General features: G+C 44.2%; 1 long non-coding RNA gene across 1 annotated transcript; it reads right to left on the bottom strand.

Annotated features, from left to right (window-relative positions):
- Positions 1–2,249: 2,249 nt before the first annotated feature.
- LOC134160949 (uncharacterized) lies at positions 2,250–4,672 on the bottom strand. The gene is made up of 2 exons (XR_009963751.1): positions 3,840–4,672; positions 2,250–2,463 (listed from the first exon to the last, which is right to left on the bottom strand). It is a non-coding gene; the product is annotated as an uncharacterized LOC134160949 (long non-coding RNA).
- Positions 4,673–12,805: the final 8,133 nt, after the last annotated feature.

Here is a 12,805-nt window from a genome sequence, read left to right as displayed (position 1 = left end):
TTGCTCTCTTCTTAAGTTTCCCTGAGACAGCAGCCGACATCCGCGCCAAGGTACAAGAGTAATAATTACTATTGTCATCATAATCACCACGGTTGTTATTGCTGCTACTTTGCCGGAGGGCGCAGGGGCCCGGGGCTCTGGGGAGCCCGGCCCGGCTGGGCAGAGCAGTCGCTGACTCTTCCCTGCTCCTCCGCTTACTCTCCAAAGCGGATAAAATATTTTTTTTTTCCCCAATTACCGGTGCCCTAATGGGAACAGGCGGCAGAGGAATATGCGAAGCTTATAATAAGCCACCTGCTGCCTCGCACCTAACTATTGTCATGCTTTATTTCATTATTACTGCCGTGGAGGTCACATACGCGCGCATGGCGTTACAGATTCCCCACCTAGCAGGACGGCCGGGAGCGGAGGCCGAGCGGTGGCAGGGCGAGCGGTAGCCAGTGGCCCTTCAGCCGGAGCGACCGGCGCACGGAGCCGGGACTCGCCGGCGGCACTTCGCAGTGGGGCTGAGCTCAGCCCGCATCCCCGGGGCGCACAGCTCGACGGGTGCCTTTATAGCTGTCTCTCCCCGCCATGACCCCCCTCTCCGTCTATTTGCATGCACACGCGAAGCTATATAAACAGCGGTAATAGCCTCATACGTTAAGTCACTATTTGTTAGTACAGCTATTCCAAGTCATTTCCGATATTTAAACAGCGTTCACTGTAGCTTCAACCTATTGACTTGCCAGACGAGATGTTCATGTGGACCCGGTTGCTAAAACGATGGAAACAGACTTTAGCTCTAAACTGTGCTACCCTCCCATCTGACGGATGTTAATACACAAACGAAATCCATTTGGATGTTTTCTGTTACCAGAAGGCAGCGCTGACGTTCAAATGGTCTAGAGTCTTAGCATCTGGAAGACTGTGCAAGCATCTTTTTGGAATAGGTTTCAAGACATTACGTTCAACCAAAGCTGAGGAAGGACCAAAATGGGACACCAAGCAAATAACAATAGTTTCCCGTCTAAATGAAACTGTCTGCTTCATTTGAAAGTACATAAATGGAAAGAAAAATAGCCTTGCCTTTTGCAACATCCAGTCCCTCCGGGTAACCCCACTCCCTCCTAAACAAGGTCCCTACCGGCGCACTCCCTGGCTCCAGGTTCTTGCCCAGGGTTAGCCGGGGAAAGGGGTAAGGAGGAGCTGAGACCGGCTCAGTTTAAAGGTACCCGTCGGGCCTGGGCTTCTGTGGGGCTCTCTGGGCGCAGCAATTCATCAACACGGTTGATAGGACATCTTTCGGGAGTACCGTTTAGCCTTAATGAAGATCTGTGAGAAAAGTCGTGCGAGACACTAAATACGGTAGTCCGGATATCAGTAACTCTAGCAGGAAATAAAGGGGAACTTTCGTGTTAATGAAACAAAGATGAAGAAGCTCCTGGCAAGGTTGCCTCTACCGTACAGGAGTGCTCGGTACCTCCTGGCTGCTCATGAATATCTGTAGTGCGCTTTACACTTTATATTATGTTTGCAAACAGAATTGTTTTGTCTTTCAAAGGCTTTTACAAACTTGGACACCAAACAGACCGATGTTCAATCAAATACAAAGAATTTAAATTATTCAGGAACCTAAGCGATTCTGTGGAGCCTTTCTTTCTCCCATCCCCCATCTCAGTGCCGGGGGTTTAATCCGGTAATGAGTGTGTCAGGGAGACTCCTCGTCCCTGCCCCACGGCTGCAGGATCCCCCAACCCCCGGCCCCCCAGAGACCCGTGGCGGGACCCCGGGCTCGGCCTGCAGTCGACGGCTCCCCCGGCCTCTCTTCGGAAGGGCTCCTGGCCGGATGGCGCTCTGCTGCTTCGGCATCTCCAGACTCATCGCACAAGGAGGCCGGAGCATCCCCCGGCGCCCAGAACGGGACGGGCTCACGCCCGAGGGAGAACAGCCCGGGGCACCCACAGCTGCCGGTGGGGAGCAGCGCCCGGTGCTCACATCAACACAACACAGCACAGCACAACACACGACACAACGTCCCTCCCCGCCCCTCCCTCCCGAAACTCCTGGGCGTACCACAGTCGTCTTGGACATCACGGCGCATACAAAAGCAACGTTAAACAAATCCGTGGAGTTTTAATGAGTGCATATGCTGCCTCTCTTAGTTTGCTTTAAAGTGAAATCCACCGTATTATGAGATTCTAACCCGTTACTTGTAGCTCAGAAGGGGGATCAACAATGCGGCATCCGAAACACACGTGCACATATGGTTCAGTTTGTGTTTTATTACAATTAAAATGCATTCACTGGGAGCCAGGATCAGGTACAGCAAACGCCAGTATTTCAACTGTGGAAGCCACAAAGGGCTGATGGACTTTGGTTTCACAGGGTGGAAGATGTTAATATTCACACATTAGAAAGCGTAAGTGAGTTGAAGCGCTTCTTTTTGGGCTGGTCTTTCCCGTTAAGTTGCTCATATGGACACTGGAGGAGAAATAAAACAAGTCTTTACTGCATTGCGCAGTAATCAGTATGGAAAACCCAACCCTGCTTATGGTTAACAAGAATTGTTAATGATGTATAAATCATTTGATCTATTGTGCCCTCCAGACTAAAAGGAAAATAATGGCAACCCCAAGCAAATGGTCTTAATTAGTGTCCAAGAAACCACTTCCTAAATGTAGCCTTCCAACTCATTCCAGTTTGACCATCCAGAGCAATCTTTTGTTCTTAAATTTCTTTATTTTGTGTAGCTGCTAAAATGCTGCGCACACCCGAGCTCCCAGAATAGCTCCTCTAAAGGTACAGCACAGCACCAGAAGCAGAAGAGCGGACGAGATGGTCCCGGTCTCTCAGTGTCGCCTGTAAAAAGGTCTTGACCATCTGAAATTTTATTTCTCCAAAGCCTCGCCTCCTGCCAAGTCTCCTTAGAGAAGTACCGAAGTGTATTTAATCAGGAAAACAAGTCTGTGCCGCCACTCAAACAGCAACACAAGCTTAAAAAAGGAAAAGCTAAAACGGACCCAGGACCAAGCCATGCATGTTCGAGCTGTCTATCACACGCTTTCACCCCCTCTTCCCACCGCTTTAAAGTGTTATCTCTAAGTTAAACACACTGTGGGTATACCCATATATACCACACTTGATGTGGTACCCGAGTGAAGATTTCAGCTCGAAGGGGGAGTAACCAGAGCCTAGTTAGTGGACTGTTGTGGCCTTGAGCTCGGTTCCACGGAAAGCAGGAAAACTGGGGCTGCTTGCTCCCACGGGAGGCCTCTTTCTTGGATGTATGAAATACAAACTGCAATTTCTCATTAGCTGCAGCACCAGATCCTGATGCTTCATGAAAATCACCCACCCTTCCACCGAAACCCACACTTCTGTCACTTCCCTATCCCACTACAAAACATAATTCCTGAAGTTTAAGCACAGTGCTGAAAAACTGAACTTCCTTGGAGACAAAACCAGTCTTGATCTACCTTTTCCCTTTTTTTTTTCCAAGGGGAAACTTATTGGAAACAGACTTTCTGACATGCTGGTTCTCTTCCTAGACGTGATGGACTTGCCAAAAGGAACAGAACTTCGCTAAAACCACCATCAACTAAATAACTCCTGTGCACTGCTCTTCATGCTTTTTCCAAGAGATAATGGTAATGTGATGAGCTGCAATATTTTATTTTAACTTTAAGAAAATCTGTCAACGACCTTCCCTGGACTTTAAACGTCCTTGACTCGCTTAAAGTCACGGTGAAACACAGAAGATGGGTTGCCAGCTCTTACTACCCCAGCATTAAGTGATTTTACAAAGTCACAAAGACAACATGCAAGCCGGTGCCGAAAGGCAAAGGCTTCATACTCACAAGTCTGCATTCAGAGTCACCGCATTTACCTCTCTGCAAGTGGGCACCTTCGGAGAGCACTAAAGAACCAGTAAGTGGATCCACGGAGGTCTGCCGACCAGCCCTATGAAACAACCCCAGCTCTGAGGAGTCTTCAGCTCTTTAAGGTTTCATATTGCAAACCAGTTTGATATTATCCTCTTATAACTGCTACAATGAAACAGGCTTGCAACTGAAGGCGTTTAGAAAGGAATCACAGTCTGTTATTCGAAAAGACTTTGAGAATAAGTAGGTGTGGACAAGTTGTGGAAGTGAGAGCGCACCGCATCTACAACTATCGTTTTAACACGGCCACAGCCTGGCCGTTCCCCACCGGTTCATTCAGAGACGCTGTACGCGGTGCCGAGCCCTCCCTCGCTGTCGGTGCGGCGGGACAGTACCGGGCCGACTACCAGCCCCCAGCGGAGAGGGGGGCACGGTCGGACGCGGCATCAGCGGCTCCGCGGGATACAGCGGAGAAACGCACTCCATTCGCTTTGGACGTTTTCCCTCCCTTCGTCCTCCCCCCAGCATTCTCTCTTCCCTTTCCAAAAATCATTTGACATCTTTTCCTGCTTTTCAGAGCTCCTTGATCAAAGGCGCAGAGGAGCAAAAGGCTACCTCAGCGCCCGCCTGCTCTTCGCCTCACCCCAGCTCCCAGGGACCGGGTCACCCTTCTCTGCTCTCCGCAAAACAAGACTGGACCCGTCCCCGCTGCAGCGGTCAGTGCTGCCGGACACCCCGAGGGTATCGAGTGCTGGCCGCGTTCGGGGGAAACATGTGGCTTCCGTGGCTACGAAGCCGGGAAGTGCCGGTGGGGCTGTCGCCGCCGGGGCAGACGCGGGCGGCGACAGCCCCACCGGCACTTCCCGGCCGCGCCGCCGGCGCCGTCCCTGTCCCCGACTTGTCTGTGGCTTCTCTGCCAGGGGCCGGTGGCTCTATTTAGGTATCTGGGTGCTTTTGGGGATGGGGGTGTCCAACGTGGCTGCGCTCCCCTGGGGCTTGGAATGATTCGCATCTGCTGCAGGCATTGCTAGCAAGGACTGCCTGGCCGGGGTATGCCAGAAATAACTGTCAGTGCAACCATAATTTGTGTCTTTGCGCCTATATATTTTGATATCACTTTAAATTGTACAGTTACATAGTTTCTCCTTCTCTATATCTATCTCCTTAACCTATTTCTTCTCCAAGTCCAGTGCTGGTTTTCAGCACAATCTCAGGTTGCACATAGAGTTTTCCAGCAGACATTCTCTTACCTTTCAGACCTCCTTCTCAAGCCTCCAGTCCCCATTCCCAGCCGTTATGCCTGTGACAAAGCATTTCTGGTGTCCCTGTCCCAGGCTTCTTGGTCTTTACCCTACTGGACCAGTTTCACCACAGCCAGCTATCTCCAAAAGCCCAGAACATCAACTGACAGGCTCATGAGCCTTGGTGGAACTGGTGCCTTGCTGCTAGGCTGCTTCACTCAGGCCCTTGTCCCCAGACTTGCTGTTAAGTGTTTTCTAGCTGCCCACATGGATTTTGTCCTTTCCCTCAAGTCATGGCCTCAAAGTGACCCAGCTTCCTCTCTGGTTCCTCACCCATTGTTGTCTGATTCAGGGTTGTGATCATCTCTTTATTCCTTTATTTTTTTTGCTTTCTCAAACATGATGATTCTCAGGGAACACAGCTGCTTATCAGATGTCCCTTTATTCCTCCTCCATGCTGAGTGTTAGTTGGCTGCCTCAGTTGAAGTCTACCCTCTGTTCTCTCCCACTGAAGTCGAACCCTTGCTGGTTCTGTGTGTAAATCAGACATTTTCCTCTCCCACAAGTTCTAAGGCCAGCAGGGACTGCAGACAGTCTGCAGTCTGTCAAAAACTGGAGAAAAGGCTTCTTGTCACTGGTTCCAGGCCCACTGTGGGAACATCCCAGAACAGTCCAGAAGACAAATTGCAGATAAAGTCATCTGTTACCCTGAGTCTGAGCATTTCTACTGAAATGCAGTCCTCAGATAATTTAACTGCATGCATCCACCAGGTACAGCAGGATACACGGGTACATGCAAGGCATGGTTTGTTACAGTTTATGACTTGGCCAAATTAGGATACATTTCCATTTTTTTTGGCAAAAGTTGCATTCCCAATGTAGAGACTTGCCAGCACACTATCTCCCTGCCAAATATGTTGCTGCTCCAGAGCAGGGGACACGAACGTTGCCTAAAGTCATTGAAACTACTAATGCAAACACAATAAAATATTTTCTTTTTTTTTTCATAGTCTTATCTACTTGCATAAAAAAAAAAAAAAGGCTGTATTTTTTCCTGGCTAAAATTTTCCAAAATATTTACCCTAAAGCAAAGAGGAGTCTGGAAAATGGGAGCTTAATTTATTAAAAACAGTACAGTTCTAAGGAGCTGAAAACAAGGGAGATGTAGGGCAGCTTTACAGATAGCGAGATACTGGCTCCACCTATGAATCTATGGAAAACATATTGTTCAGCATCAGTGAATAGCTCTAAATAATTCTCTTTAGGATTGACTAACTGCATCAAATTGGTTTCAAGCATTTAATTTATTTATAAATTCATGTAATGTTCTGTGTGGTGCTTTTCAGGATCCAAAAATGTGTGCAAACATTGTGCCTGATCTGGAAGCTTATTTTCTTTCCTAGGGCTGTCTTTGTTTGATGTATGCATCATCAGTCTAGTTCAAAATTCATATAAATGATGAACCTTCCACTGGAGGATACATTCCCTAAAATTATTTCCTAACCACTGACCTCTAAAACAATAACCAAGGAAATCAGCAGGTAAACCAATGATATAATCTTAGTTCACCTGCCATTTACATCTCCGTTTCTAAATGACTGTGCAGGTTCCCTTGTGCTCTCATTGATTTTGCCTTTTAAGTACCCAGTGACCCCACTGATAAAGATCCTGATGTACTGCAGTGGAAGAAATGACCTGGCCCACCAGTGCTGCAGCCCCATAGGAGTCATTCGGAAATCCTGCACCCAGCTTCAGTCACACATCCAGTTCTTAACAGCCATCGAGACACAGGCCCTCTACTAACATAAAATCTATTTCTTATAAACCATATTATTGTAATTCATTTGAAAGAAAGTGATATTCAGGATAGGTATTGCAGCTGAGTTTGGATGATGAACAGAAGATTGAGAAGGCATGTGGTACAGAGAGTGTAGATGAAGTGTTGAATGACAACTACTTATTTTGTCCTTATGGATGGAGTTGGTGGATTATGCAGTTCAGCAGATCTGCCCATAACAACAAATACTGATTTAAGTAAATCTTTATATACTAAAATGTCAAAAACTGAAGATACGTTGGTTTCCCAGCTGAGTAGCCTACTTTATAGCTGGGTGAGTTACATATTTCAGTTAACTGAATACAATAAAACTAGACCCGTTTTTGCAGATGTTGGTCCTAGTTCCACAATCCTTGCAGGATTCAGCTTCAGTAGCAATTTGACAAATTCTCATTTTTCAATGAGAAAACCTTTCCTTTTATAAAAAATGAAGAGCCAGTGTTTTCAATTTATTCCAAACCACCAAACCTCAACTTTTTGAGACAGTAAAGAAGAATTGGCAGGTAAGGCCTGTACTGGTCCATTTGGCCAGAAATGTGTTCAGGTGTGAGTAAACTGCTTATTTTCAGAGAAAACTGGTAACTACCTTCTTGAGACATACAGCAAGCTTTGACTGAGCAGTATTGACTTTGCTCAGTACAGACAGGAGGCCCCAAACACATGAAGGCAGAATGCTCTATCACAGGCTTTAGCTGCTGCTCTTGATAACAAAGACTTTAAATCAGGTGTAGTGATTAAATTAAAGGTGGAGCATCACAATAAGGATCTGAACTCTTTATTTCAGTGGAACGATATTGCTGAAATTTATTCTCACAAGGCCACAACTTCCATTAGGTTTGTGGGGCTGCACATGATGAGATATTGCATTGAGATGGGCATTGAAAAGGGGCCCATACGAAAGGTTATATTAGCTATTGTATGTCTGGAGACTATCAGATGGTAAATGTTATGTTGGAGTTGGAGTCTACAGAGCTCTCTGAGATGATGGGAATTTTTCAGGAGACTTGACAAGTGTTGAGCCTCCTTTAGATCTGTTGCAGAATGTGCTACCTTGACAGCACATTCTGCAATAAAAGTGTCCTCTGCATAGCTTTTATTAGGGCATGGCCATGGAAATACATCTTCCTGCTTTGCTACTTGGTACCTCTGTATGCAACCCAGAAAACTGGCATTTGTAAGAGCAGGAAGTAGCCTGAGGAAAGGTTTAGTAAATTCTATGAACTGGCAGCCCAAGGTGCTGTTATTTCTCAGCACTGATGGTATGGGTTAAGCAGTCACTAGGTGTGCAGTCTTACACTGTGGTTAGTGATTGTTTATGGGCTTCCTGTACATGTGACTTCAGAGCCATTGCACTAAACATTTGTACCTACTTTTCTCATGGTGCAACTGCTTTCCCGTTGTTTGGCAGCCCTTCCAATGCAGCAGTACCTAAATAAGGATATGTTGACATGTTGCACATCATTCAGCCTTCTTCTCTGGATGTTAGGAGAGTTTTAACCCTGAGTAACAGGAGCTCTTCCTACAGCTTTGTAATTTACTTAGTAGAGCCTGTTCCTTTCTAGTGGCTGGCACTAATTTCCTTCTGTATTTTTTCATGTGTTCTGTGGAACATAAATCACTATTTTCCCAAATGGTAGTTACAGACAGAAAACCATCTGTGACAGACATTTGGAGAATAGACAATATGTATCTTACTGAGCATCTTTTAATAGACTCTGCTTTTTGTTATGGACTAACCTTTCTTTGAAGAGAAGGAGAAATTTTGGTGCAATGTGTTTTTAGTGAACCTTCTCACATTCTCAGCTGTCTACACTAGATAATAGTCAGCTGTGAGCTTAGCAATGACACTTATTTCTATACCCAGAAAGGAAAATAGTGTTTCACTTTCCATGTGCTGATATATTATAAAATACATTATGATGCTGAATGGAGCATATCTACTTCTGGTAAAGAAGCTGTGTTTGTACGTGTACTACTACATGGCGTAGTGCCACTGGGTCATCTGAGCACAGTAACAACAAAATAATTAATGAGCATACAGTTGATGTATACCTTAGATTTGTTTAAGATTGATTATGTCTGTTACTATCTGACTCTGGTTTCTCTCTTGGTGTTCACCACAGAACTCTTAGCCAGAGAAAAAACAGGCAGTAATGCAGTTATGAGAACCTGATGCTTGCTAGTGGTGCTTTATTTTATCATAATATAAGGCAACCTTAGCAAAAATAAGAATTGGGTCTTGAATGTCATCTCGGGTCATCTAACTATATATACATAAATCCTCTGCCCATCTCTTAATGGAAGATGGACTGTCCAGAGCTCAACATGTCTTGAGGTAAAGGAAACTGGGGAAGACAAGCAGTTTGAAATGGTCATCAGACCTGGGAGATCTCAGGAGTCTGAGGAATTGTTGCAGTGTCAAATTCTCCTTAGCAGTAAACAACCACTGCAATTTTTACAGCAAGCAAGAAAAGGAAAGAGCATAGTGGGGAGACTGCCATTAAATACATGACTACCCACTTCTGTGCCTTTTCCTTATTTTTTCTTGTGTTATTTAAGCTTATCTCCCTTGTCATTTAAATTAATACACATTTATGGTACTTAACTGTTAATAGGAAAATATAATTTTTAGATCAAAGAGTAGCTAATGAATCAGAAGCACTTGGTAAACAGTTGGTGATGGCAGTAATTTGCTGTTATGGATTGCACATGCAGCCACCAACATACAAAATTATAGTATCGATATCAACCAATTGAAACACTGTATATGGTAGCATTTAATGTGAAAGGGCTGATTTGCTTTAGCCTGTGTTTTCCCCTATGATTCTCTTGCTTTTCCTCTAGCATATGGGGACAGAGTCTATTGCAAGGACTAGCATTAACATTGCAAGTATGTGGCAATTTTTTTTTTGCATAGGAATAGGGTAATGTAAATGGCTCCATTTGGGAAGAGTGTCTCTTTCCTCTACAAGTTGGATGAAGATTATGTTCTCCCACAGACAAAAAAACCACATCATAATCTTCAAAGACTATTTTTTTAAGGTGTGCAAATAAACCCACAAATTAAAGATTTGGGAGCACTTGTAGAAGACTTACAGTTATCACATAGTTTTAGCTCCAGCAAGGAAAAGATAAAGCACTTCAAAGGTTTCATTGACTTTCCTAGAGCAAAAGAAATTCAAGCAAACAATTTAAATAAAACAGATAATAAAAAAGCACTAAAAATAAGCTAATTCATTCTACTGCAAACTAGCATTGAACTTTTTTTTCTTTATGTGTGACCTGAAGTAGCAGTCAGCATAAAACAGTATTCATGTAACGCATGGGCAAATAAAGAACAATACACTTGTATTTCTGATATAAGGAGATTCTATCAGGACTTATTTCGGGCAAGCTGGAAAGACCATTTAGTGGTGCATATATTAGAGACATAATCTATGTAATATAGAATGTGTTGATTGAAGCCACTCTGCTGGCACCGACAGAGATTGTATACATGTTTGCCCACAGACCCTTTTTATCCCTAAGAGATAGGAGGAGGGAGTATCCTATCATGCTCCTGGACTGAATATTTTATTATCTTTCTCCTATTGCACCCTATGGACACTGAGAAATATATTCTTATCAGTAGCACAGTTCCAGGGGTGATGGTAGTGGTGGAAGCTGCAGTAAAAAAGAGGATTTCTACCATGTTGGTTTTATCCCAAAATAATGACATAAACCACCTCACTCTACTATATGGCAGAAATTCCAAATGATTTGGATGAAGGCACTTACTGAGCCAGATAAAAAACTTTCCTACAGGAGTGAATGAAGATGGATTGCTTAATTTCAACAGTAGGATTGTGCTGGAAAAAGTGCCAAGAAAGATTTCCTTTGGATGTGCACATATGAGACATATATGCTTCTTTCTCCTGCATCTGAAAAAGGTAATAGAAAATGCATTTGACAGTTGGAAGGAGTAGCAGCAAACATCCAGTCTCTGAGGGCACCAGCAAACCTTAGTGTCCTGAACATCCTCACCTGGGTTCCTATCCACACCCTGCCAGTGGGGCCAAGGGCACTACTTAAGCTCAGCCTAGGGCTATCAGTTTTTCTACTAACTGTATGTAGGTTTGGTGGTCTTCAAAGCATCACTGATATTTCCTTGCCTGTCTGTGGTTCCAGCTCATGTCCTGGCATGATGCTTAATCTGCTCCATCACTGAGGTCCTTCCTGGCCACAGTATCCAGCTCACCCTGCTCTCTGGCTGGGGTGGTGAGGTGGGATGGACTTTGGCTGTGAGACCCTGCCCTGCTGCACCCTGGAGCTGCTTCTTGCTTCCCAGGGAGCTACTAGCCCCTTGGAGTGCCCTATCTGTTAATGCCAGAAAGCAGGTCCATGTTTACTCCTGAGTCTGGGAGCAGGTTAGCTGTTGAATACATCTGACAGTAATTTTTTTCTTTTTTTTCACAGTAGGAAAGCAATGAAACTAATATTATCCTAAAGGAACCACATCAGAATTTCCTCTATTGAGGATGCTAATGGTTACTTGCCTTCCTTATTTCTGTTTTTCTCTTTTATTTGGAGTATACGTGTTGGTGGCTTTCTTTCAGGAAAAAAGGATTTGGGTGTAAATTATTTTATAACTACATTTTATTTTCATAAATTGAACTGAAAACTGACTTTTGTAACAGGTAAAATGGCAACCTACAACTGTTTCATGGCTGCTGGGTGATTAATGCAAAAATAAGCTGGTAAAGCTACACTGAAGTCATTATGGTTGGTACTTTAATCTCAGCAAAACGTTGAAACTTTCTCTTAGCTGCTGCCTTCAGCGGTAAGTTTTGATAGAGTAGCACAGTATGTGCCTGTTTCTTCACCACTGTAGATGACTATGTCCATTGAACGTGTGAGTACCTTAACTGATTGCAGGGAATTATCGCTCTTTTAAGGAGGTTTAGCACCCTTGCAAGACTGTCTTCCCCTTAATGTAACTCTGATGCTCTTACTCCAGTTCTTAACCTCTACTGGCAACAGGAAGGAAAAGAAGTAGCTTGGGTGATGTTTGAAACATGCTGGTTCTTATGTATTTGTTGTTGCTGACTGTGGTTGGCACAAATCTGTACTGAGGTTTGAGGGTGTTGTGCCTCACGCTGAGGAGGTACAGCATGATCCTGTCGCGGCGTGCAGGTATGAATGCTGGACCCCATTCAGGATTGCATGTACTCTTGAGTAATCCTTTCCTTAGCATTTCTGTGCTTTAAGAGAAATTAAACATGGCTGTTTTGAGACCATTATCGGATATGAGATGATGAAATTATCGGGTGGCTTTATTTTTTTTTAACATACCTCATTTTAGAAGTGGGAATTAGAAGCCTTAGAAACTAGTAAAGTAAATGTGGAGCCTTTCTTGTAGTTCTTCTTACTCAGCCGTATGCCAAGTGCCAGTCAAACACCTGTATGTGGACTGGAAGCTGTTGAATGATGTTTCTTTTCATTGTTTATTGGTTATGACTTAGAAGAGCACTGTAAACAACCATCTTACTATCACCTAAATTGATTAGTATAAACAGTAACTAATTAAAGTTTTTATTGCTTGCACTTGGGAATAGTGTATTAAAGGAAAGTACATCCTTAATTTACTCAAACTGAAAAGAGGAATTTGGAGGTCTGTTTTACTCTTCTCTTCAGGGACCTAGAGCCACTGTTGGTGTGAAGAGCTCTGTCATCTACATATTCCTTTTACTATTCCTGAGGTAGTGCTGCTCATTCTTTCCCATTTGTTCTTTTATATAATTTGTAAGGTCTAGGATCTGGAGTTTGCTCCTTCCCTGAGTTCTATGCATGTCTGACGAGCACTTTGTAAAGTCAACAGCTAAAGC

Source organism: Pezoporus occidentalis, unplaced genomic scaffold (genome assembly GCF_034315485.1).
Source record: "Pezoporus occidentalis ecotype Australia unplaced genomic scaffold, CSIRO_AGI_Poc_V1 ctg167, whole genome shotgun sequence".
Taxonomy (NCBI): domain Eukaryota; kingdom Metazoa; phylum Chordata; class Aves; order Psittaciformes; family Psittacidae; genus Pezoporus; species Pezoporus occidentalis.
The sequence above is the reverse complement of the archived record's forward strand: the minus strand, read 5'-3'. Positions and strand labels throughout refer to the sequence as shown.